The following is a 27,074-nucleotide window of genomic DNA, read 5'->3' on the forward strand; positions in this document are numbered from 1 at the left end:
ACCATCCATGTCAGGTCTGTAGATTCTTGCTGTCTTCCCAAGAGACATTCTAATGCATGCTGGCGCCTGTGGCCCACCACTGAACTTGCAGGCTGCGTGAACAGAGGGCCGTCACCTCTAATACACAGCCCAGGGAAGGCTGTGGGGCCAGCTGTGCAGCAGTGGAGCCATCACCAGTAATTTGTGGGTTGGGTGGGGCGGGGTCTCAGGGAGATACTAAGTGGAGTGAGCCAATCTCACCAGGCCAATGCAGCTTCAGATTTGGCTGGGCAGGGGGAGGGTTCAACAAAAGCAAGATGGCGCCTGTCTGCAGACTGTTCAGAAGGGAGCCCCTGACAAAGGAGCAGTGACAGCGTCCCTCCAGCCCTCACCCCAGCACCAGACAACTCAGTCTTTCCCGGTATGTCTCTTGCAACCCCCGAGCTGCTGACCCTCTTTCAGGGTGAGTGTCTGTGAGAGAGCAAATCTATGCATAGGTCCTTTAAGGGAGACGTCTGAGTTTTCAGGTTCCATCTCACCCAGATAGCCAGATTCGCCATCCATTTTTACAGTCAGAGTTTGTGAGAACTCCTCTTCCTAGGCCTAGAGTCCTGGGCTGGGTAGCCCCTGGGTGGGGCTAGGGCCCCTCGTCCTTTCAAGGGGGCCTTTGTAGACAGACATGTATTGTAAATGTAAAGACAATTACAAGACTATAGGACAGTTTGTGGACTGTTGGAAACTAGAAAGTACATGCTCATCCTAAAGGAATAGTGACTTTGATGGCCAGATATCAAGGCTTACATGGCTAATAATAACTTGCTTACTTCTGGTTTTGTAGCTTGCTTTCTTCATCTCACAATATATCACCGTTTCACATTGAAAGAACTCAGTACATTTTATTGAATATTCATTCTGTGCTAGCATTATTTTGAGAGTTGAGGGAATAGCACAGAAAGAATCTGACCAAGTCTCTTCCTCCAGATCTTGAATCTAGTGAGAGAAACATACAGTGAATTAAAGAGCATATATTGCATACTGTAATTTTACATATGCCTATTTAAAATAAAACAGGAATATGAAGCACATACGACAAAATAGGTTTACTTTAGCCATGAAGTTTATTATTCAAGAATACATTAGACACTCAGTAATAAAATGTTGATCTCGATTTGGATGAGGTAAAAAAGGATATAATTTTTCTCACAAAAGGAGAAATACAGAAATAAGCATTCTAAGTCTGCTATAAGAATGTGTTGCCAGCCAAAAGCTATTCTCTCTTTACTTCACTTTCTTCCCTGCTCATTTCCTGATTGATTCATATAGTAAGGATTGTTCCTCAAGGCTGAAATCATGAGTAACTTTAAGCAGCCATAGGAATCTCATTTTCATGTGGTGATGGTGGTAAGACCAATGAAATAAGGAGTTGTTCCCAGATGAAACTACAGCAAAGGCCATCTGTTGACCAGATCCTTCTTCATAATTAAAAGCATTTTTTTTTCTCATCTGTAAATATAAACCAAGAACCAGAGTTGACCAAATATTTAGGAAAAGCATTCAATATGAAAAACAATAACAAAAGCATTTTTAAAGGAACAAAGTAGAATCAGAGACAATCAGAAAGGAAAAGAAAACTTCCTATGAAGTATAATTCATACAGTTACAGAAGATCATATTGCATCAATAAAACAAGAAGAATATGTTCAAATCATCTCAACCAGAGAACATAAAAGAACTTTTGGAACTTATGTCAAATGAATATACAGATAATGGGGCAATAGAGAAAAAGATATGAGTATTCAAGGATTATTAGAGGGTTTCTAATAGCTAAATAATGTATCAAGAAGAGATAACATAGGAAACAGAGAAGAGAAAATTATCAAAGGAATGAGAAAAGGTAATTCCCTAGAAAGAATGTCTCTCTTATTGAAGGACAAGTACAGTGTTATAAAAAGAAAAACAGATTTATAGAAAGATACAATATCAGGATATTCTAGAACAGGGCAAAATTATATCTTTAAAATTCCCAGTAGAAAAATACTATCAATACTCAAATGACATTTGGACTTTTAAATAACAGTACTGGAATTTAGAATATAAGAGATCAATACTTTCAAAATCCAAGATAATTTTCACTTTGAATTCTAGACACAGTCAAATGATCAAATATTAGGATAAAATAAAGTTATTTTCATTTGCGTAGTGGTTTAAAAGCTCATTTCTCCTGACTATTACTCAGGAAACTGCTAGCAAATAAATACTCCAACAAAATAATGATGTTCATGAGGAAAATGGAATCCTACATAAAATAAGATGACTGATTATTTGTCCTGCTGACCATGTGTAATACATAGTTAAGTTGAAGCACTCTTGATCAGTGTGAGAAGCCATAGAGATTTACGAAACTCATTTTTTTTTTAAATCCAAATATTGAGTACAAAGGAAACTAGGCTTTGAATGATAAAAAAAATGCAGTCACATTGAAGAAAATTTATATTATCCTAATAAAATCACTGACTATTAATTTAACTAAACACTGTGATATTACAGTATTAGAAAGATGGGTGCAGGGTAAGGCAGAAGAAAGAGAGATGAAATATATGTATATTGTAATAACAAAAGTGAATTGAGATTTAGTAGCATCAATTTTTAAAATATGAAGTAAATGCTTTAAGATAAACAGGTAAAAAATATTTTTTGTTTTTTAGATGGCAGATTTTGGAGGCAGGACAAGATAGGGAAGAAAACATGACTTTTCCATTGTATCTTAGCCTGTTTTTACTTTTTAAAGTGAAAAAAAATAAATACATAAGCAAGTAAATGAAGTTAATTTGATAAGCATAAAAATAATTTTTAAAAAGTGACTAAAACACTATCGAAAGGAATAAACACTAATTTTCCTTCAGAGGATCAGCAGTTTGTAATTTAGGGTAGAGTTAAAATACCAGTATTCAAATTCAAATATCTCCACCAAGATGTCTGCCCTTAGGCAAGTTACCTGATTTTTCTATGATTTAATTTCCACATCCATAAAATTGAAATAGTGGTCATAAGGTCAGGTTCTTATGGTTACTATGAGGATTGAATGTAGCAGGACCTATACATTTCAGACTGTTAATTTATGCTTGAAAAAAAGAACTTATTTTACATGTCTTCTACTTATGAAATTAAAAGATTACATAAAAGTAGAATTTCTTTCAAGAGTGTTAGTGAATTTAAAAATTTCAATTCAGTGTTACTAACTTGCCTTTCAAATGTTCTACCTGTAATATATGTGTCTATTTCTCCACACCTTCACCAACGTGAGATATTTCCAAAAGTTAAACTTTGGAAAATTTTGATTACCTCTTTAAAAAAATGTATATTCCTATATGTACAAATGAATCTGGATACAAATCGGGGTGTCTTATTTTAGTTTAGAGATTTGTATGTCATGTACATTTTTTGTTCATTTTCTCCATTTTAATCTGTTTCCTACTTGCTGATCTGTAAGAGCACTTTGTATATTAAGAAATTTAAACCTTTGTTAATTATACAAAACTTTTTATGTATTTATTTCCATTATAAGTTTCAGGTTATGTATCACTCTTTTTATCTACTACAACATGCATGATTTATTTTAGATTCTTTGTGATTATTTTTTATAATTAAGATATGAATTCATTTGAATCTAATTTGTTATAAGGCTAGATAGAATCTAGTGTTTTAAAACCTGTTCCATATGTATATATTTTTAATTTCCTCAGTGACTTTCAACTTTACTTTTATTATATAATAAATTATACATAATTTAATTTTCTGGACTGTCATACAAATGACAACTGTTACATTTGTGGTTGGACTAACATTGGCAGTGAGTGGGGGTATAGATAACAAGTTGAAAGAAGAATTTAATAAAAGACAGCTGAAAATATATGACCATGCAACCAGAAAAGAAAGGGGAGGATGTAAAAAGAATACAAATGAAACATTAAAAATTGAGAATATAATAAGATAAAAGACAGTATTCCCCACTTATTTTCAGTTTTGCTTTCCACAGTTTCACTTACTCACAGTCAAACCAGATATGAAAATATTAAATGAAAAATCCCAGAAATAAACAATTTATAAATTTTAAATTGTTCTGTATAGCAAGATGAAATATTAAGCCGCCCAGTCCTGTTATGTCCAGGATGTGACTTGTTTTTTTGCCCAGTGTCTCCCTACTATATACACTTCCTGTCCATTAGTCACACAGTGACCATCTTGGATATCACATCGATATCACTGTGGCGATATCACAGTGCTTGTGTTCAAGTAATCCTTATTTTACTTAATAATGCCCCAAAGTGCAAGAGTGGTGATGCTGGCAATCAGATATGCTAAAGAGAAGCAGTAAAATGCTTCATTTAAGTTAAAAGATGAGTACAAAAAGGTATTTTGAGAGAGAGACCACATTTATATAACTTTTATTACAGAATATTATAATCTAATTTAGTATTAATTATTGTTAATTTCTTACTGTGCTTAATTTATGTTAAACTTTATCAGTGGTGTGTTAAACTTTATCAGTGGTATGAGGTCTTCATAGGGAAAACGGGGGAAAGTTGAGTACTATCTGTGGTTTCAGGCATCCACTGGGGGTTTTGGAACTTACCCCCTGAGGATAAGGGGAGATTACTGTATTAGATTTTTCTCTGAGCTTTTCTTGCTGTGATGTAGTTGAGTTTTGTCTTGTTTGATGATTAATTGTTTTTTTGTTTGTGAAATCAGTTTAAATTAAAATTAACTTCTTAATTAAAAATTAAAATATTTTCTCATGTAATACTTTGAACCAAAGAAGGCAATTTGAGCATTTTTGAAATTAGTTTACAATTAGCACTCAATAAATTGAAGGTTCAGTTTGTTTCAGGTCAGCAGGCATTTTATAAAGAAATCATAACTACAGTATCCTTTTTTAGTAATTAGAAATGAGAAGATATAGCATTTCTTATGTTCATGGAGCTTATGATTTGGAGTATATAAGATATATATAGATAAAAATGTACTAGATCAAGAAGTAATTTTGTAAGCCTTATTTTCCAGTCTTTAGTAGGAATGAGAGAATTTGGATTTTGCTTAATCAGCAATTTCCAAGACCCAGAGTTAAAGATTCTGATTAAACAAGTTTGGAGAAGAGCCCAGAGATCTACATTTTCAAAAATCACTCAAGTTTTTCTAATGCAGATGATTTGTACAAGAAAGTTGAGGAAAACTTTTAAATCTTCTAATTAAATAATATATGCCTTAGAGATATTGTCATCAAGAGAGACGAGAAGGAAAACCACAGACAGGAATAGTAAATCTTCTAAGCATTAAGAGAAGAAAACCTAGTCAGGCCGTTGAGTATTCAATCCATCCAACGGATTATTTCTCTTGTTATCATGAATGTCGTAGCTTTTTAGAAACTGCTACTCTTGAATTATTCAAATAATATGACTTACTTTATTTGGATTATATGCTCACTAGACATCCTTCAGATCATTTGCCTTCACATGTCATGGCCTACAGGGAGAAAATATGCATAACTCTACACAAGTATTCAGTCTACTCTAACTATATTTCGCACAATAAATTAAACCATAACACTGATTTTTATATCCATTTTTATGAGCTTTGTTACTATGGGATGATATTTCTGAATCTAATTAACTCTGAGATACTGCAAGTTTGTGTTTCTGAATCTGGAAGGTCAAATCTTGGGCTTTGGTGAAGTCAATGAATTAAATGCTATCTTTTGAGGGTTTTTGTCATTAAACCAGTTGGGCAGAAATAATGACAATTTTACTGTCCTGCTGACCTTTTCTTTTCTATATATCTCAGAGGAGGTGAAAATATGCTCACTAGGAAAAATTAAAGAAGGTCAGAGAGATCTGGCATAGGTCCATGCTTTTGGAAACTTCATAGAGTTTGTTTATAATATAAGCAAATGTGGCAAATAAGCACATAATTATGAAGAGACAATATAGTAAAGTTTAGCAAGGTGGAGAATAAGAAAGAATATGGTAATGAACTATAAAGTAAGTAAATTTGTTTACAGCATTGTGTTCACTGAAGGAGAAAAGCAAGGAAAGGTAAAATTGAATTTTCGAACTGTGGCTTGTCTATGGAGTACAATATTAAGAAAATTTTATTCTCTACAGGTATCTTGTAATATTACCAAATGTGTGGTAGCGTAAAGATGACCAAAGTGGCTAGATTGACCATCCAAGGATATGTTTTGATTAAAAAAAAAAAAAAATTAACCAATAAAATCATTTGTAACTGTATAGGGAGAGATTTCAAGATAAGGAAATGATTTTGTATTATGCATATTTTAATGTTATTTGAAGTTATACTTATTATATCATCCCTTTAGCATCGTAGAAATGGAATCTCAGTGAATAACGCAGTCATTATTTGAAGTTATCCTACTCTATTAGATAGGTTGAATGTAAATTAATGACATAATCCAGCCCATACATTTTTGGGTTTTGGTTTTTTTTTTCAGCCCATACATTTGGCATGAGTATTTTTTCACCTAAACCCATAGTTTTATACTTTTCTATCCCCAAGTTCTCATCATCAAGGATCTGTTATGAATGATGATTACATTATTGTAATAAATGTTACAGTGAATATCCCTATCTCAAGTGTTTCTTCTGTTTGTCTAAGTATATGTTCTAAATAATTGTTTACTTATGATTACTAAAAGGCTTTTATTTCATAGGTATATGCTACATTTTAATAGCTGAAAATTGTATTTGTCCTTGATTAGAAGTGGCCTAATGAATGGACTTCTAGTAATTGCATATCTTCTTTTAGAGATCTCAGTGAAGCAGGTTTTTGCCTTATAGTTAAAAAATAGTGGAATTTATATCCGAGGACTATGATATCTTGAGTCCAAAGAGATAGGAATAATTTTGCATTAACCATTTTTCTATTAACAAATAAATGGAAAGATATTATTCTCTTTATTCTTCTTCCCAGATGACTTTGAAAATTAAACTGATAAATAAAGTGAGAAGAAAAAAGATTATGTTTTCTACAGAATCCCAAAACAATTCATGTAGAATATATGACTGAACTTTCTGAATTCTGTAATGGAGAGATTAACAAAATCATTCCTCATTACTAAGACATGTCAATCCTTTAATATATTTAATGTTTCCATAATATGCTTCTCTTTGACTCAACTGACTTTGTAGCAAATGTCTTCTGCATGCCTTTTCCTGCATGCCAATTATGGATTTAGTAATGTTACTGTAATCTTTGCTCATTTTTCGAATGATAAAATGAAAACTCTTCCTAATAGCACATGGATTCTGAGATAAATATCATTCATAAACTTCTCTGTAAACATTTAGATATAATTTTATTTCCCTAACAGGTCTATGAATTGTTTTCCAACTGAAGTTAAATTCTTAATAATGTTGTACTTGTAAAGCATACAGTGTCACCAATGATGTCTCTAGTCAGTGTGGAGCATGCTACCATTAGATAGAAAATAAAAGAGCTGAAATAAATATAATTGGATTTCTAATTAGTATCACAATCATCTAAACATTTATATTTGACTTTATTTTAACCATTGACTCTTGTTATGTTTAAATAGACCAGGGTTAGAAGAAAGAATTAAGACAAAATATGGCTTAATTTATTTGTAGTTATAAATTATGTGAATATTTGCATATGTATTACATATACAGGGAAATATGCACCCACATATGTATTATAGAATCTTTATATTATACATTTATATGAATAATTTTGCTATAAATAGTAATAAATTACTTTTCCAAATTTAATTTCTTTTCAGTGGGTCTTAATATCTCAGCTCTTTAGTTACAAAGACTTTGAATATGTTTCTATTCATCATTTTGGACTCCTTATCCTCTTCCTTAGTGAATCAGATTTTCTCTTTGTTTGTTCCTCCTTCTATATATGTCATTTGCCACAGAAGTATTGATGGATTTCTCCACTCCATCCTGGCCTCTACTACAAAAACCCTGGATAGGTTACACCATATAAAAGGATTTTTTAAAAAAATCTGGGAGTTTATGGGGGATGGGGAGCACAGCATAGGGAATGCAGTTAGCATTTTAATATATTGGCAAGGTGAAAAACCAGGGGAGAGAAGGAGCAATTAAGGGGATTGTGTTACAGACTATATAAATGTCTAACCAATGTACTGTATACTTGAAACAAATAAAAATTTACTTTCAGAACATCTTTATTTGAACGTATCAACAAAGTTGACTTAAGAGAATGCAATTTCAAAACATATATAATTTCTACTTTTATAAGTTCTTAAAGTTTCTGACTACTTAAACATTTCAGTGTGCCTGTAAGAATGTGGTTTGTAGGTATCTTTTATGTCTCCTATCAAATCCTCTTTCTCATAAAAGAGAAAATAAGGTCCTGAAAGAAGTATTCAGAAAGCACCTGATTCTTGTCTGTTTGCCTTGGCAAAATGAAATACTCTCAGATAAATGTCTGCTTTATTCTTAAAACTCTCCAGAGAAGAAGTCCTCTGTCATTAACCTATCTCTGACAAAAAAGTCCTCCATGTCAAAATGACAAGTCCTCTGTTGCTTAAAAACACAAGGAATTTGATGTATACATCAACTAGATGGTGAGCGAATTTGGTCATTTAAAAAGGATAGGCCACTTACATTTCATTAATATATTGCTTAGGTTATCTTCCTGTTTATTATGCTTTCTCAGATAAATTACTATAAACATTTTGGTTGTATTCTTTATACTTACATTGATCACAAATCATTAATATGTGTTAAACTCTCCATTAACCAATAAAGCTACTAATAGGTATGTGTTTTGCCTAAGAAAGGAGCATTCTCATCTTTAAATTTTATATGTTTATTCCCAGAAGGTATTCATAAAATAATTTGTCTGAAATTCTTATAAAGAAAACAAGCAATAATCATGTCATGAAATTTAACTTATATCATAAGACATAGACATTGATTCACATGTGTACATGCTCACACAATAGTCAGTAATAAATCTTATTACAAGCTATGACCACAAGCTATCAGTCTCAAAATAATCCTGAGTGACAGCATGTTAAGGTAGACACAATTGGGCTCAAATGACTTCCTTGGAATAGATGGCACCCATACACTTTTAATAGATATATTCTATGCTCTAGAATACCATAATGTAATGTGATTTTATGAGCTTAATGCAGTTCATCAGCAAAATAAATATTAAACAGTGTAGTGCTTAATAGTCTTCATTATATTTTTTAACATCCTACACATAGTTAGCTCAAAACTTTACTTCATTGCTGACGTGAATATAACCTAAAAAATTCAAATTTAAACTATCCTTTCTGATTAGATTTCATAAAATTAATTATAAGGTGGTATACATTTAACATAAGTCGGAGTGTTCAGTTGCTCAGAGGTGGCTTGAACAAAAATCTCTGTATACTTCTGACTTTAGCATATGTTTTATTCCAATCTTATATTTAGATATGATCTCTGGCCATGAACTCAGCAAAACATGCTTGAAAAGAAGATTTGTTTTTTCTGTTTATTTACTTGTTTACTTACTGATTTAGGTCACCCAATGTTAAACTATTTGCTCTATATCCTTGCATTAAAAATAAAACATACCTGTGAGTGATTATAAAAATTCATACATATCAGTATTATAAATATACATAATATACAATATTTACTATTTTATAATTCATTTAAAGTTATAGTTTTGAAATTTTCTTTAACTCTTCCAAATGAACTCTTTTTCAAATCTATTCAACGGATATTTGTGGAATGACTATTATGCAACACTCTGTGATATATTCTTTGCGTAATAGAAAAATAGAAATGGAATACTTGGGCAATAAGAACATATTTTAAGTGCAAAATAATGACTTGATAAAAAAATTGCATTTAATCATGAAATTGTTTTTATTTTATTTTTACGTTAGGAACAGCGACAAAGATATAGGGGAGGGAAAATGCATAGTATTGTTAAAAAAAAAAGAGTGGATAGATTGATCTTGAATGTAAAATTATTTAACTTGCCATAAAAAATTCTGGAAAGTAAGTTGGTATGGAATGCTACATTAATGATTTTGAGATTTTAATTTGATTTGCCAAGTAGGTGTCATATTTTTTCACATGATGAGTTTTTGGAGATGATACTGGTAGCACAGCATGAACTCCCTAAGAAAGGAGAACCTTTTTTGTTAATAATAAAAATTTGTAGAAACATCTAATTTTTATCACAGAAAGGGTTCACATATGATTTATAATTTCTCAATTTATGTTATATGCCTTTCATTTTCAAATCAAGATGTATTTAAAACATTTATAGAAATGCAATTATGATGCTGTCAAAAATTCCGATAACAAAGATTTTTTTATGTAGCTCATGAGCCTTTTATTATGCCTTAAAATTTACAAAGGAATAAAATTGAAAATATACTGGATTTTCATAAAAAATATAACGTATTTCCCCAGTACTAAGAACCAAAGTATAAATTTCTTAGTATTACTTACAAAAGAGAGAAGACATTTTAAATTAATCATAACAAATATTTGGAATTGTGAGAAATGGAGATATAGTGGTGCCTCACTTTCTAGGAAGTAATAGGACTAAAACCTGGAACATTTCATTTTGATATTTTCCCTTATAACAATGTAAATTAGAAAATAAATGAAGAATTGGTGTATTCTTAGATAATTGCTTTTTCCTATCCCTTGTTATATCTGCTTATAAAGTAGACAATACTTTTTAACTATTGACCTCTTTTAGTTTATCAATTTGCCTCCTTCCTGAAAAAATTTTCTTTTTTATGTATATTGAATTTTTCTCTGTCCATTTGGCTCATTATTCTTAGCTTACAGCCAAGCACAAGTCAGCCTCGTATTAAATTTAAAATAAAATGTTAAAAGTTTTTCATAATTCAATTTTCCTACCATAGCTATTATAGTTCATATAAATACAAGGATTAATTAGGCTGTAAAATCTAAGGAAGTTTAATATCACTAAACAAGAAATAACAGAACTTCATTGTTTGTACACAATAGATCAATTAATATTAATGAAGATTAAACCCAAATATCACTTTTCCTAAAAATTATTTTTTAAAATTTAAATTTTGTGTTTACATCTTCTAACATCATCATAAATCACAGTTTAATACATAGAAATAATCTAATTGCTTCAAACAGAACAGTAATATTTTAGGTTTATTATGAAAAGAGGAACCACCAAGTGCTTCTATTTATATAAATCTAAGCAGTAGCATATTAGATTTTTTAAAATTATGATCTATAACTGATTATGTACCTGTACTTCAACTCAGAACTTTGAAGGGCTAGTTGCATTTAGAAAGGCTGAGAATTCTTTACAATTATTTTAAGAGCCAGGTACAAAGAATCACCTATCACAGAGTATTCCTGCTTAAGTATTTATCTTAATATAGAGATACAGTTAGAACTTTGCATAAGGCTTGTGAATATGTGGAGTACTTATTTACTAAATGGTGTACCCTCATTTTTACTCAAATTTTATTTTTCATTATGTAATTAATTTTTCTCAGTTAAGGTTTTATTTTTCTGTTTATTTATTAAAGCCCTCAAATACTCATTCAAGTTTATTAAATGCAGGAATTTGAAGTGATCAATTCCAGGTGAAAAGTTCAGTCAAGGAGATGGTTTACAGAACTATCAGTCTCCTTAATAAAGATCTCTTAATGGTATTCTTAATAGGATTATCACTCTAATATGCTCCTTTCCAGTCATATTTCTTGGTCATCTAAATTTTTTCATTTGACCTTATCTGTTCATCACTGTTCATTCCACAATGCATTCTGACTAAGACCATCAAAGGCTCTTAACTGTTAAAAATAATTACATTTCTACTGGCCCCATCCCATTAAAACTTTTTAGAGTACTTGCATTATGAATAGCTCCTCAAAAATATCTTCTACATGAACTTGTTCTTCTGTTTTGTCTAGTATTGGTTGAATGCTCATTCTAAGTATCTTTCATTTTTTCGTTTTTCTTAATTAATCCTTTCTTCAGTTCATACTTGTTTTTTTTTTTTTTTATTATTCCACACTATATATTCTTTAACTTGATGAATTTGTCTGGTTTCACAGCTTCAAATTCTGTTTATATGTCAGTGATTACTAGATATACATCTTGCCATCATTAAGCCTCTCACTTGTTTTTTTTAACCAGTTGGTTATCTCCTGCTGGTAGCCCATCAGACAAGAGATGGAATAGAGCATCTCCATTTTTTACTTACTTATTATTTCCTTCCTCTCTTCTCTAGTTGGTATGGGAATTATATAAACTAAATTTCAACACATCTGAATTCTGAGTATTTATCAAGAGAAGTAAAATGTCTGTTTCTAAACATTCATTAACATTTTCTCATTCTCCTAAGATGGGATCAATAATCCATATTTGTCCTATTTTTTCTTTGTTTTAAGATTATTAAGTTCAGTAAAAGCCCTTACTTTCTCACAGATAGTAATCAAGTTACTCTTCGTCATTCTTGCCTTGTGGTAGTCTAGAAAGCGATGAAGTACAAATATTTTAGACCGTGAGAGATTATCTTTTATAATTTCTGCTTCAATTTTAGAAAATGCATCTCCAAGAAGGTTTAATCTTAAGAGAACATTTTATTTCCTTGAAAAACACAGAGACACCATATGGAGGGCACTAGGATGGGGAACATTAGAAATGGGAAATGAGATATGATTCTGAATGTTCATAATGGCAGATTCACTGTAACTACATATGGCTGATGGATTTGGGGAGCATTGAGAAATTGGTCTGAATAATGATTATGATATATAAATGTTTTTGGTTGCTTACTAGAAACCTCAGATTAGTGTCTACTTTGATTTAACTTTGCTAAAAAATAGTAAGAGATAGAATGAGCCCAAAGTTTGGCTGAAATAGAACAAAGAGTGCTGAACCAGCATGTAATAGTAATGATGTGGCCAGTGAAGACTTAAGAGAATTCCAGAATTGACATGAACAAGAGAGGTAAAAAATGACACTACATGAAAACGATCCCTCATAATGCTCAAAATTTTCAAGAGAGTACTGGACTTACTGCATGTAAATAGGATGAGAATTAAGTTATCTTGTTTAGGTGTTAATGAAAATGTCACATGGGGTTCCAGCAGTCAAATGCAGTATCCACCAGCAAGACATCACCACACTTCATTCCCTACCACTTTTCTTCATCAAATTGTTCAAGTCTTATAAATTTACTTTTTTCTTTTCATGTCACTGTCTATTCTTAGTAATATCATTTCTAATTAGAGCTAACACATTTTTATCTAGTTATTCACCCTGCCTTCATTCTGTCTCCTCTTGAATATAATCTCCACATTGCCAGCAGACACAATTCTGATCTTTTTATTCATATGATTGCATGAGATACAAATTCTTTCAGAATCTTATCCTAAGAGACCTTTGTAGATCGTTTCCCATACACTTAACCCCCAATAAACACACACACACACACACACACACACACACACACACACAAACACACACACACTGACACATACTCATATGCATACACATAAATGCATACCCTTCGCTTCATCCATATTGGCTTGCTCATTATTTGTGAATATATTATTCCTCACTATTATCTCTTTGACTTTGCACACGTCACTTTCTCTGTCAGGAATATGTTCTATTCTGATTTTCTCCTCTCATCTTCTCTATCCAATAAAATTAATACCAAATATTATTTTTGCTTGAATGACTTTCTAAATCTGTGAGGTAGATCTAACCATTATTATTTCTTCCGTGCTATATTCATTTTGTCTTCCAAGAAGTGTAGACTTGGGAAGGCAGGGATATGTCTTACTCATGGCTATACTACCAGGTTAAAGCAAATAGAAGTTTTTTAATATCAGTTGTAAAAAATGAATTGATGAGTGAATAAAATTTTATAGGGAAAACAATACATTTTGTATAATTTCATAGGTAGAAAGATTTTTGTTTACTCCTGTGAAAAAAAGGCATTAATACTCTTCCTCTTTTTATAAACTATAGAGGCTTTCCTTAGATGAGATTATACTTGCCTGAATTCCCACATGTGAATAAAAGAATAGGCTGCTTGAATTTAAAACACCAAGATAATTAGCATTTCATTTGCCCAGAGAGGAAATAAAGGTCCTGGTTCATTCACTGCAACACTGATTTGGCACTCTCCTTGTCTCAGAGTTAATAACAGAAAGGCACAGATTATTAAACACAGTGTTCTCTACTATGTTTCTCCAATTCTTTATCATTTATTTTGACATTAATCCGAACATGTGGTTTCTTAAAATCCAATGAAGATTCTGACTTGGTAAATAGTGTATGTCAGAATTCTTAAATGAGGAAGAAAAAAACAAAGCACACACTAGCTAATTTTTAAAACAATGATTTTTTAAGGATATTAAATAGATCAAGGAATCTCTAGGAGAGATGCAAATGGGGGCTTTGGAACTCTAGTGGCTCCACAGTCAGAATCAGTGCCCAGACCTCACTGGAAGACTGTTCCATGAAGACCACAGCAAGCCACACCTGGGAGTGGGCACTCTGCCTCACAGTACTGGGATTGGACTCAGCTGCACAGCCTTCTTCATTTCTGCTTCTGAAGGCCAAAGCCTTCTTTTCTAATCTCACATGAAAATAGATTCTGAATACTACTTGCATTTTCGCCTTGCTTGTTTTCAAATTGAAGTTTTACGGCAGCTAATCTGCGTGTTGGAGACTCCATGTGCGTAATCCCTAGCTGCAGGCCAGGCTGTGTGTACCAATTTTCTATAGCTGATATTAAAAATTGCCACAAATTTCATGACTTCAAACATCACAAATTTATTATTTTATAGTTCTGGTGGAAAGAAGTCAAATATGGGTCATACTGGGCAAAATTTAAGATGTTTGTATAGCTCCATTCCTTTTGTGTGTTCTAAAGGAGAATTCATTTCTTTGCTTTTTCCATCTTGTGGAGACCAGCTTCTCTTCTTGGTGAATAGCCCTTTTCCTCCATCTTCAAATCCAGCAGGTTAGTCCTAGACCTTCTTATCTATCCCCCGATCATTTTTCCGATTTCGTCTTCCACTTTCAAAGTTTCTTGTGAGTATACTGGGTATACTTGAATAATCCAGGTAATAGCCCTATTTTAAGGTCAGATGATTAACAATTTGAATTCCACCTGCAACCATAATTAACTTTTGTCACATAATCTAACAATCACAGGGTATGGGGATTCGGATTTTAATATAATTTGGCAGCAATTATTCAGTTTACCACAGTCTACCCTTTGGGCACCAAAGATCCATGTCCTTTTCACATAAAAATATATTCATCCTATCCCAAGGTCCCCAGAGTCCCAACTCATTACAGTATCAATTCAATGTTCAAAATCTCATCAGTTTAAATCTCATAACTACATTATTTTAATTGGGGATAGATAAGTCATAGTGAAGACAATTTATTTCCATTTTTTTAATCTGTAAAACTCAGGAAAGAAGTTACGTGGTAGCAAAATGCAATGGTGGGATAGGCATAAGATAACACTAACAGAAATTCTTGTTCAAATGGGAACAAATGAAATGCAAATGTCCAAAACAATTTCAAAATCCACTTGGGTAAACTAAATTTGGTTTCAAGGCATGGGAATAATCTTTGATTTTTAGCTTTATCCTCTGAATTTATTCCTTTTTGATCAAATGGCAGCATGTGCTATCAGCTGAGTAGTTTTATTCAGCCTGTTTCTTACATGCATAATTTTGGAGGTCCAACAACTTCTTTTATTTTGTCTTTTTTCAGCTCTTTTTAATGCAAGTTGTCAGTGTTTCTGTAGGTACACTATTCTCAAGAACCTTAGGAGTCTTTTTAGTGTGTTATGTTATGTTTCATTTCTTATGTAATGCTTGTATGTACGTATGTATGTATGTGCATGTATGCATGAATGTATGTATGCTCTTATACAAGAGGCTCCACCAGAGATCATTCCTAGATAATTCCACCTCTTATTTTGATTTGGTGATGATTCATGGGCTCTGTACCTTGTTACTTAATCCAAAGATTCAGCCACACACTCAATTTTTTTCTACTTTCCTGATAGTGAGTCTCTTAATTTCATCAACATTTATAATCAAGATAGGCTGAGAACTTCCAAATCACAGTCCTGTTTCTCTTTTGTTTAAAAGTTCTTCCTCCAATTCATTTCATTAATTCTAAATTTTATTATAAAAAGAAGAAACCAGTTCATATTCTCCACACATTGTGTGGGAATTTCCTCAACTAAATATTCATTTTCAACACTTACAAACTCTGTTTCCCACATAAATACAAAACATAATTCTTCCAAGCTCTGTTGCTATATCATAGGGATCCCCTTTTTTTTCATTTTCCGATACTATATTCCTCATTTTCTTCTGTGCTCTCAATAGTAGCACCTTTAACTTCCATATTGCTATTAAAAATTTGTTTAGGCATTTGTTTAGGCATGATTTAGGTTTTTAAAAAAAATTTGTTTTAGGCATGATTTAGGTTTTTAAAAAAAATTTGTTTAGGCATGATTTAGGTTTTTAAAAAACATACTTCTAACTTCCTCTACTTAATGATTCTAGCAGAATCATTAAGATTGATATTTCTATCAAAAGTCTTAAAAACAATCTACGCTTTTTCTATCATGTCCTTCAAGATTATTTCATCTTCTGTTCATCCCAATAGAAGCAGAAAAAAACATTTGTCGAAATTTAACAATCTTTCATGATAAAAACTCTCAATAAACTCATTATAGAAATAGTATACCTCAACATAATAAGGGCCATATATGACAGGCTTACATCTAACCTCATACTCAATGGTGAAAAGCTGAGAGCTTTTCCTTAATGATCAGGAAGAAGACACTTTTATTCCGAACAATACTGGGAGTCATAGCCAGAACAATTAAGAAAAAATAAATAAAGACGTAAAATTGTCGCTCTTTGCAGATGACGTTATTATATCTAGAAATCCTACAGACTCCACCGAGAAAAATTGTTACAACTAATAAATGAATTCATGAAAATTGCAGGATACAAAATCAATGTAAAAAACCAGGTGCATTTTTATACATTAAAAATGAATGATAAGTAAAAAACTAAAAAAACAATCCTATTTATAATTGTATCAAAAATAATAAAATACTTAAGAGTAAATTTAACCAAGGATGTGAAAAATCTGCACCGAGAACTTTAAGACATTGATGAAGGAAATTGAAAAGATACAAATAAATGTAAAGATATGCTGCACTCATAGATTGGAAGAATTAATATTGTTAAAATATCTATACTACCCAAAGACATCTACAGATTCTGTGCAATCCCTATCAAGAGCCCAATGACATTTTTCATAGAAATTTAAAAAAAAATGCTAATACTTATATGGAACCATAAAATATCCCAAATAACCAAAACAATCTTGAGAAAGATGAACAAAGGTGGAAATAACACACTTCTTGATTTAAAACTATATTACAAGGCTACCTAATCAAAACAGTATTCATTGTTATAAAAACACATAGATCAATGGGACAGAATAGAGACTCTGGAAATAAACTCACATGTATATGGTCAATTAATATTTGACAAAGGAGTCAAGAATAAAAAATAGCGAATGATAGTCTCTTTAGTGAATGTTGCAAAAACTGGAAAGCCACATGTGGAAGAACAAAAGTAAACTCCTGTCTTACACCATATACAGAATCAGCTCAAAATGGATTGAAAACTTGAATATAAGACTTGAAACCAACAAACTCCTACAAGAAAAGATAAGGTGTTTAAACATAAGCTTTTTGATATTGGTCTTAGAATTTTTTTTTTTTTCTTTTTGGGATTTTTCACTCCAAGCAATGGAAACAAAAGCAGAAATAAGCAAGTAGACTGCATCAAACTAAAACGCTTCTGAATAGCAAAGGAAACTGTCAACAAAATGAAATAGCAACCTATAGAATGGGAGGAAATATTTGCAAATTATAAAATGTTAATATGCAAAATACATAAAAACTCATACAACTCATATCAAAAAAAGAAAAGAAAAGAAAAGAAAAGAAACAAACAAACAAAACCAATCTGACATAAAAATTGAGCAGAGGAACTAAACTTATTTTTCCAAAGAAGACATACAAATGGCCAACAGATATATGAAAAGATGCTCAACATCACCATCATCAAGGGAATGCAAACAAAAGTTATAAAACCCTAACATCATGCCTGTTTGAACGGTCATTATCAAAAAGAAAAGGGATTATTAGTGTTGGCAAGGATGTAGAGAAAAGGAAACTCTTCTTCAGTGTTGTGGAAAAAAGTTTGGAAGATTCTCAAAAAATTAAAAATAGAACTACCATATGATCCAGCAACCTCACTTCTGGATATATATCCAAAGAAAACAGAAAATAAGAAAGAGTATCTTAAAGAGATCTGCATTCCCATGTTATTTGCAGTATTATTTACGTAAGCCAAAATATGGAAACAAACTTGTCTGTCAGTGGGTGAATGAGTAAAGAAAATGTGGTATATATTTGTATGTAAAGTGACCATTTTTATATTTATTTATATATAAAATGGTCTGTGTATTTATGTATATATGAAATGGAATATTATTCAGCTGTGAGAAAAAAACAATCTGCCATTTGGGACAATGTAGATAGAACTTGAGGGCATTATGCTTAGTGAAATAAGCCCATAGGACAGACCAAAAAATTACAGTATGGTATTACTTACGTGTGGAATTTTAAAAAGCCAAACTCATAGAAGCAGAACCTAGAATGGTGGTTACCCAGAGCTGGGGAATAGGTGAAACAGGGAGATTTTGGTCAAAAGGTATAAATCTCGAGTTGTAAATGAATAAGTTTTGGTGTTATAATGGGTAGCATGGTGATTATAATTAATTACACTATATTATATCCTTGCAAGTTGCTGAGAGAGTAGATTTTAAATGTTCTTACCACAAAAAATAAATGATAATCATGCGACATGATGGAGGTATTAACTAAGGCTGTGCTGGTAATCATAATATGTAAGTGTATCAAATGAACACATACATCTTAAACCTATCCAATATGTCAATTATATCTCAATAAAACTGGACAAATAAATAAATACAGTTTCCTTAGGTGAATATCAATATAAGTTAATATATTTGTTACAATGAGAACTATAAGTTGTATCAAATAAGTAGAATTGTCGTGGCAGTTTATATAAATTAGCTGTGTTAAGAATGGATAACTCTATATACCTGTATTAGGAGGGATTGTCAGCTTCCTTGAGAATATAACAAAAAACACTTACTGAAAAAAAAAACTTTATTTATAAAGTAATAGTTAATATATGCAGTGAAGTAAAACATATAATTTATAATTTTCAGATTTATAAAACATTAGAAAACCATAAGTTACTTGGACTCTATACTAGAATTACTTGTTTAACTATGTATAATTGCCATGTACGAAATGTTTTCTAAAAGAAGCAGGGAATTCGTAAACTCACTGTGGCAGTCTGTATCAAAAGAATGATTTTAGATTCTCAATATTTTCTTTGACCAAATTAGATTAAAAATTACTGTACACAGATGACCTCAAGGCTAATCGACTTAGGTTTACACTGCTAACAGTGGCAAATCTAGACACCCAAAGCAACATACCTTAGAAATTAACCCATACGAACTATAGGCTTCTCTGAAGCTCCTTATTAAATTAACTCATCTTAATTTGCAGTCCTGTTTGTTAAGAAGAGAGTTATCTCTGATTTTTTAAAGGTAGTAGTAGATGGGCCATTATCCTAAGATGGATGTCTTTTTTCTGTATTCAGATTTGTTTTACTAGAATGTCCCAATAAAATTATCTCTCTCCTGCGACTCTATTCTGAGATAAATTTCCAAGCCCAGAGTGCTGGCTGAAAGAATACTCTTGAGTTGTCTTTTATGCCTGGATACCATAAAACAATCTATGAGGGTGCTTGCAATCTGCCCCTATTTAAGGGGAATATGTCCAAAACTTAAAAGAAATAAAAATAGGGATATATTGCAAGGAATTAGCATAAAATATTGTGGGGTCTGACTAGGCAAGTCCAAAATCTCTAGAACAGATAGTCAGAAGGGACAGGCTGAACCTCTAGGGCACAGGCTTAAGCTGCTGCCCACAAGTGGAATTATTCTTGATTTAAACCTCAGATCCGCTTTAAGACTTTATAGTTGATTGAATCAGGTCACAAACCACCGTGATACTAGCAAGCAAGTTTTCTGGTTTCTACCTTGGGTATCCAGGACTCAGAAGACTTTCAAGTACAGGAAAGATGTACAAAAGGTGCTGGGTGGCCAGAAGACGTGACATATGACCTCTACACAAATTAATAATTCATATGATTTCTCCACAGGTTTCCTTTGATATTGTCAATAGCACATTCTCCCCTAGCTGGTGATACTTTTTTTTTACATCAATATTAATTCCATATTTCCTTTTCTTTTTCAATTTTCCTTTATTTTCACTTTATTTTCATTCTGATACTTTTTAATTTTACTCAATTTATTTTTCTTCCCACCAGTATGTATTCAGAAACACTCTTTATATATCAAAGTTTATTTCCTAGGATGCCACATTTGTACTTTTTTTTTTTTAATTTGCCCTCTGCCACACACCAGGAGTCACAAATTTCACTTCTATTGTGTACTGTAAGAGTTTATGTAGTGTTTAAGTTTTACGATAGCAGAATCAATAGAATCATATATCATATAATGACCTCTGCATATCAAAATGGAAATAGTCATAGTAGATGAGACACTAACAGCTAGGATCCTGGCAACTAAAATTAGGTTTAATTTGAGAAGAAACAGGCTTGATTCAAAGCAGAACAAAATTATTTGCTCTTAGAAAAGAATTACATCTTTCTTCAAAGACAAAACAGTATTATTTGTGAACATTGTCAAAGTTTATATTAGATACCCTCATAAGTTTCTTTATAGAACATAAATGAAACCACATTTACTATTTTGTGTAAAGTGGCTTATGTATGTTAAGCTTTGTTATTAACAGGGTCAAAGGTTATATGGCTTCCTTTATGCTTTCTTTAATCCAGGGCATATATAATTTTTAATACCTATTCTGGTGGTGAACTTTGGAAATATAGATAAAATTACTATTCTCTGGAAAAGAAGAATGTAAAATGAATAAAAATTATTTAAGTTAATCACTTCTACTATTGACTCTTGTGAAATTCTAATAGTGAATCTTAAATTGTATTTTATCAAGCCTGAGTTTCCTAATATCAGAGAAAGTAAATTATCTTCAGGGATTTAAAGTATCTTTTTCCATATCCCAAGCAGAAATCAAATTCTGGTGGGAACATGCAGGCAATCATACAGACTATTAAGGAGAATAGCAACCATGTAAGAACAAACTTACAACCTACATTATTAAGAACTCTAGGATAAGGGAAAAACAAAATCCACAGGCAACAGATTGTGTTCAAATGTTGCCAAAAGCAGAGGTCCACAGCAGCCCACGACGAAGATACATGGGAATATGCCACATAAGTGAACAGGGAATCTATCCAAGAGGCCTAGAAGTTGGAAGCTCAGAAATCGCTAGAGAGACAGTTATACCCAACTCAAGAGATGCAAAATATTAAATCATGTACAATGTTGAGTTCCACTACTATGAGATTACACAGTGGCTGGATGGGTGTGTTAGAGCATGGGCCATGAAATTCCAATCCAATCTGGTGCAGTTGGTTTTTGGAGTCATGTGATCGTGATTTTTCTGTTTAGATTTAAATATCAGTGGGGAAAGTTCCAGAATACTGATTATTCCAGGAATATTTACAGTTATTTGATATACTTTCTGTATATCCAAACTGGGAAAAAAACTAGGGAAGGAAAAACTGGGATTATGGCTACTCACACTCTACTTCCCACCTTGAGACTGGGATAACTGTCATTGTCCCCTTGATTCTCAGTTGGTCCATCATATCCAGCGTCTTTCTCACCTGAGAGGAGATCACATGTTAGTCTTTCAATTTAGAATGGGATTCACAGAGAACAGGAATTAATCTTTCATTATGTTATGTTATATTTTGCATTATCAGGACAGATTATTAAAAGGATTTATTGTATTCCAGAAAGAGAGGGTCCAATAATTTTAATTAGAACCAATTTTGAATATAGTAGAATTTTGAATGAAGCAAAGAGAGAAGACTTGGAAATTGGGGTGAGGGTTATTTCCCAGACTTAAAGAGTTTGAGCAAGTAGAACCTCTATAAATAAAGGCTTATAAGACAAAGGCTGTAAGATGTAAGAAAGCCAAAACAATTGCTATAAGATTATTTTCAGAAGCCAGAAGTGCTATGTTTTCAAGTCCCTTGTAGAAACAAACAAATAAACAAAAGCAATCTTTAACTCAGGAAGCTTGGAAACCCACTGCATCAATCCTGTCTCTGCTGCCCAGGGATCTACTATTAATTGTCCATGAAAATTTATTGACTGCAAATATGACTAGCAAAAAAAGAACAAATTCTACCTCTAAATAGCAATGTGATAAGAAAAGGATGAAAGAGGTAACTGTTTTGTTACGTAGTGGATGAAAATGTAATCTAATATTTCAACATGAACTAAAAGATATGTAATAAAATAGTACTTGCTGTTATAAAGAAAGAATAACCAAATAGAATTCATATATACAGAAACACAAGAGATGGCCTGCCTATAAGATTGGAATTTGAAATTGGAACTCTCAAAAACCTGAAAAAGATATCAGAGAAGAGATGTAACTATATCATAAATGAAGAAAAATGTACATCAAAAATACTTTGATACAAACTATAACAAGATAAAAAAATGTAATGCCAAAATGATATTCAGTATATACTAGGAGAAAGCATAGATGGATAACTACTTTTATAACTTTGGAGTAGGAAGCCCTTTCCATATGGACTTGTAATCATCAAGCCACAAAATAACAAATTAATAAATTAAAAACATCTACAGAAATACTGTAAATAAAAGTGAAACCTAAATGACTAGTAAGGGCACTGGTGCAATATAAGGGGAAGGCGCTACTTGCAGATGCATGGAGAAAAGGAATGGCTGTGGTCTGTCCAAGATATTGCTGCCCTCCTCAGGTAGGGAGGAGCAGAATAGGCCCCAGTCGGGCTCTGGTGAGGAGATAGAAGAGTGTGACAAGAATATGGGAAACTGGAAGTTCTAGAAGCTCATCATGGCCTTGAAGAGGTTCCATGGCAAAGGCACCAGAACATATGGTTAATCATTTCACACAATCTCAGAAGCAAAATGTTACTAGATAAGTTCAGAATTGCATCTACATGAAAAGACTAAACTACCTTTCAGTCCTTCAATCAACGCCTCAGGTCCAGCGCAGATTCATGTTCTGTAACAAAGAATGTCCAAATTCACATCTTACAAAAGATACTGACATGTAAAGGACTTCTAAACAATAGAGTAGAAAGAGCCCAACAACTCTGTAAAAATACCTAACAATATGCATAAAAATTCAGAGAGAAAGACATGTAATTAGGTCTTAATTACAAAAAAAAAAAAAAAAGATGCTCAAACTGGCTTCTAATAAAAATAAAAAAATTGAATCACTACTTTTTATTTGTTAGATTTATAATAATCTAAACATGTTACAGTGTGTCCTTGAGAGGGGCTTGAGGGAATAGTTTTTTCATCTACTTCTAATAAAAATGCAAAATACTACCATAACAGAGGGAAATTTGGCAATATCTTACAAATTTACCATCTGACCTAGCAATTCCACTTCTAAGACTCTATACCAAACATATTTTGCGAAATGAGGGCACACATCTATTTACTGCAGCAATACCTGTAATACCAATTGATGTGAAAGAATTCAAATGTTCATCAATATGGCTATTGAGTTAAATCATTGTACATCCACAAGTTGAGTGACTTTTTTTGTCCAAGAAGTACAATTCAGAAAGATAAATTTAGTGAGGCAGGAATTGAGGAGTTGTGACTTCCATGATAATTATTTACAAATGAAGGAGAAAAATACCTGTCTAAACATCTAAGAAAAAAAAAAATCTTTCTTAACATATATATCTATGTGTGATTATAATGAGTAAGTGATATCTTAAAGTTCCCCAAACTGAAATAAATGTTAAATTTAAATAGATTTTATAAGGATTTTTGGAGGTTGCTTTTGTATTTCAGCACAGCGATATACCCACAGGTCAATATATGTGTATAATTAAAGAATTTACATCATAGTGTTGAGAATACTATGAGTTGGGTATTGTTCACATTTTAACAAAAAGAATAGGAAAAATCAGGACTTCTCTTCATTTCTCCCAGTCAGTCTGTAGAAAATATCTGACTCAATTCTGTACTTTGGGCTCCTAGGCACCTGCCTTTCCACTGCCATGCAAAAAGAGAATACCTGTTTTTTGAAAAAATATTAACCATAACTAAGTCAAAATTGTTTTCCTAAGTATTTTATTCAAAATAACTATAACTACTGTTTATTAAAAACTAGGTACAATAACAAAATCATTGGCAGAGATTTGTATCAATAATAAATCTCCATAAATATTGTCATGAAAATAAATTCAGTCACTTGCTATGTTTTAAATTTAAATTATTCAGGATTCATACTCTCCTTCCTTATAAGAAACTTGAGAAGATAGACCCCTTCTGGAGACATGTTGACTAATTTCGGACAATGTGAACAAACATAGTTATACTATGTCCAAGCAGAAACTCTATATATTATCTGTTTATACCAGTTCTTATTCTTTCACTTTACTGTAGAACACTCATGTACTCAATAGGTGATGCTTCTTTTCCTGTGTTCTGGAATAAAGAGACATGTAAGTCATACATGAAATACAGCAAAGCTGCAGCCTGAAAAAGTCCTAGCCTGAAGCCCAGCAACTGCATGGAGCAAAGCTGTAGCCACCTACAGATAATCCTGTGTGAGTGATTATTAAATACTCATTTTAAGCCACTGTAATTTTAGGATTCTTTACTATTACAGCAAATCTTAATAATACTATAATCGTGTTCTATTAAAAGAACCCATTAAATACTCTTTATTATCTTCTTAAATGCTTTCATTTGGCTTATTTTGTTATAATAATGAGCACATGCATATTCTAATGTGTAATTTTTTCCATTTCTCTTAAATTTTGTTTATGTATTCTATACATTCAATAAGTATTTTTAAAATTAATTTCTAATATATAGTCGCTATGCACTTTCTGCTAGAATCTAGTCTTTTAAAATTCTATTATTTGAAAAACAAACTCATAATAATAATAGTTTTGTATACTGGAAAAAATGAGATGGTATTAAATAATGAATAAAAGTTCAACAATTTAAAAAAATTCAATTAAATGTATTTAATCGCCATGAAAAGCTTAAACTTACAAAATTTATTTACATTTTTAAAGCAACGATGAATCAATTAGAAAAGGTTGTTGATCTGGTGTAGATTTATAGAAGAACAGAATAAAGTGAATATGTTCTTTCAAACTCTGACTAAAGAAAAATAACACTGTAGCTGATGGAAGTTCAGTATTTCATTCAATAGTTCAGTTTGTGTTTGTTGTGGAATTGAGCACATTATGTTATTATAGCTCAAAACCATTTAATGTTTCATTGATTTTAAGTTATCCACCAATGGCTCTGATTACCATAAACAAAGTCAACTTTATAAAATAATTAGAATTTCACATAGTTCTACCAAGTGGGGGAGAATTCACTGTACCTTAAGACATGTGTTCTGGTCCCTATATCAGTTACTGAATGTTTTGTTTAAAAAAAAAATGAAATGAAATTGAACTTGGATAATAGTTTTCTCACTGAGATAGAACTATTCTCAGTGGCTAATTCTGAAACTAATAAATTCAGTAATGTAGTTATTCCGGATGCTATTTTAGAAGCACAGAGTAGAGTTGTGAACAGAACGAAACTCTCTGCCCTTGTGGAACTTATAAATTCACCAAAGGAATTTCGTACTCTGAATTTTCCTGGAGGTAGCCCACTGGCCTTCTCTTTTTAGCTCATCTCTACAATTTACATCGGCTACAATTCCCATCTGTTTTGTCAGTGGAAAGATGTTTTCAATCACCCAAAGCATATCTTGCTGGAATCCTGCTGGGGAAAAAAAAAAAAAATCAATGGATATGCATTTTCCTGTAATCCTAAATTTTGTCTAGTACTAGTCACTTTAACGTTTGAATTCAGATGGCTCCCAGAGATTATCATAAACATGTTTCATACATAGACAAATTAGTTCGGTTATGTTCTACAGTATTTGCTTCCCGATTTAGGTGTTCTTTCTGCTCGAGCTCAAGATAGGGAAAGGATAGCATAAGTGTCCACATATACCTGATAATCTCGTTAGGATTTCAGAGGTTTTTGTTTTGTTTTGTTTTTAATTTTCACCAGGATCCTTGGAAAAACCCAACATGAAAACAGTCGCCACTCTACAAATATTTGAGTACCCATTATAGGTATTTATTATGTATATCCTATCAAAGATCTAAATTGTGCAGAAACCACTGAAGGTATTGATGACAAAAAATAAATAAATAAGTCGAGAAACAAAAAGGGCTGTACTGTAATGAAATTTAAAAGTAATGGGTTTTAGAATTAGAAAAACCTATCTGGTATTCTGGTTCTGACATTTAAATATGTTTGCAAATTTGTAAGGCACACCAGCTTCCAAGTTTTGATTTCCTTATTTAAAGAATGAAATACAATAACTTATAATCATGAGAATTAGGATTTTAAAATGTATCCAAAATCTTGGTGCAAATAGTGATTTAATAACTTTAGAAAGCACTTTCTATTGGAATAAAAAGATTCCCTGCTTCTTTACTATAGATTCACAAAAGCTGTGTATGTGTGTGTGTGTGTGTGTGCGTACCAAAGACATTTAGATAACAAAACAAGGAAACATAAGAGACTTGATTAAGTATCATAAATGTTCAGGAGAAATCCAAAATGAAGTAGAGCGAGGTAGTTAATAGAAACTAACCAGAAGTACAGTTTTAGAACATGGGAAGACATGTG

Source organism: Pteropus vampyrus, unplaced genomic scaffold (genome assembly GCF_000151845.1).
Source record: "Pteropus vampyrus isolate Shadow unplaced genomic scaffold, Pvam_2.0 Scaffold21, whole genome shotgun sequence".
Classification (NCBI taxonomy): Eukaryota; Metazoa; Chordata; class Mammalia; order Chiroptera; family Pteropodidae; genus Pteropus; species Pteropus vampyrus.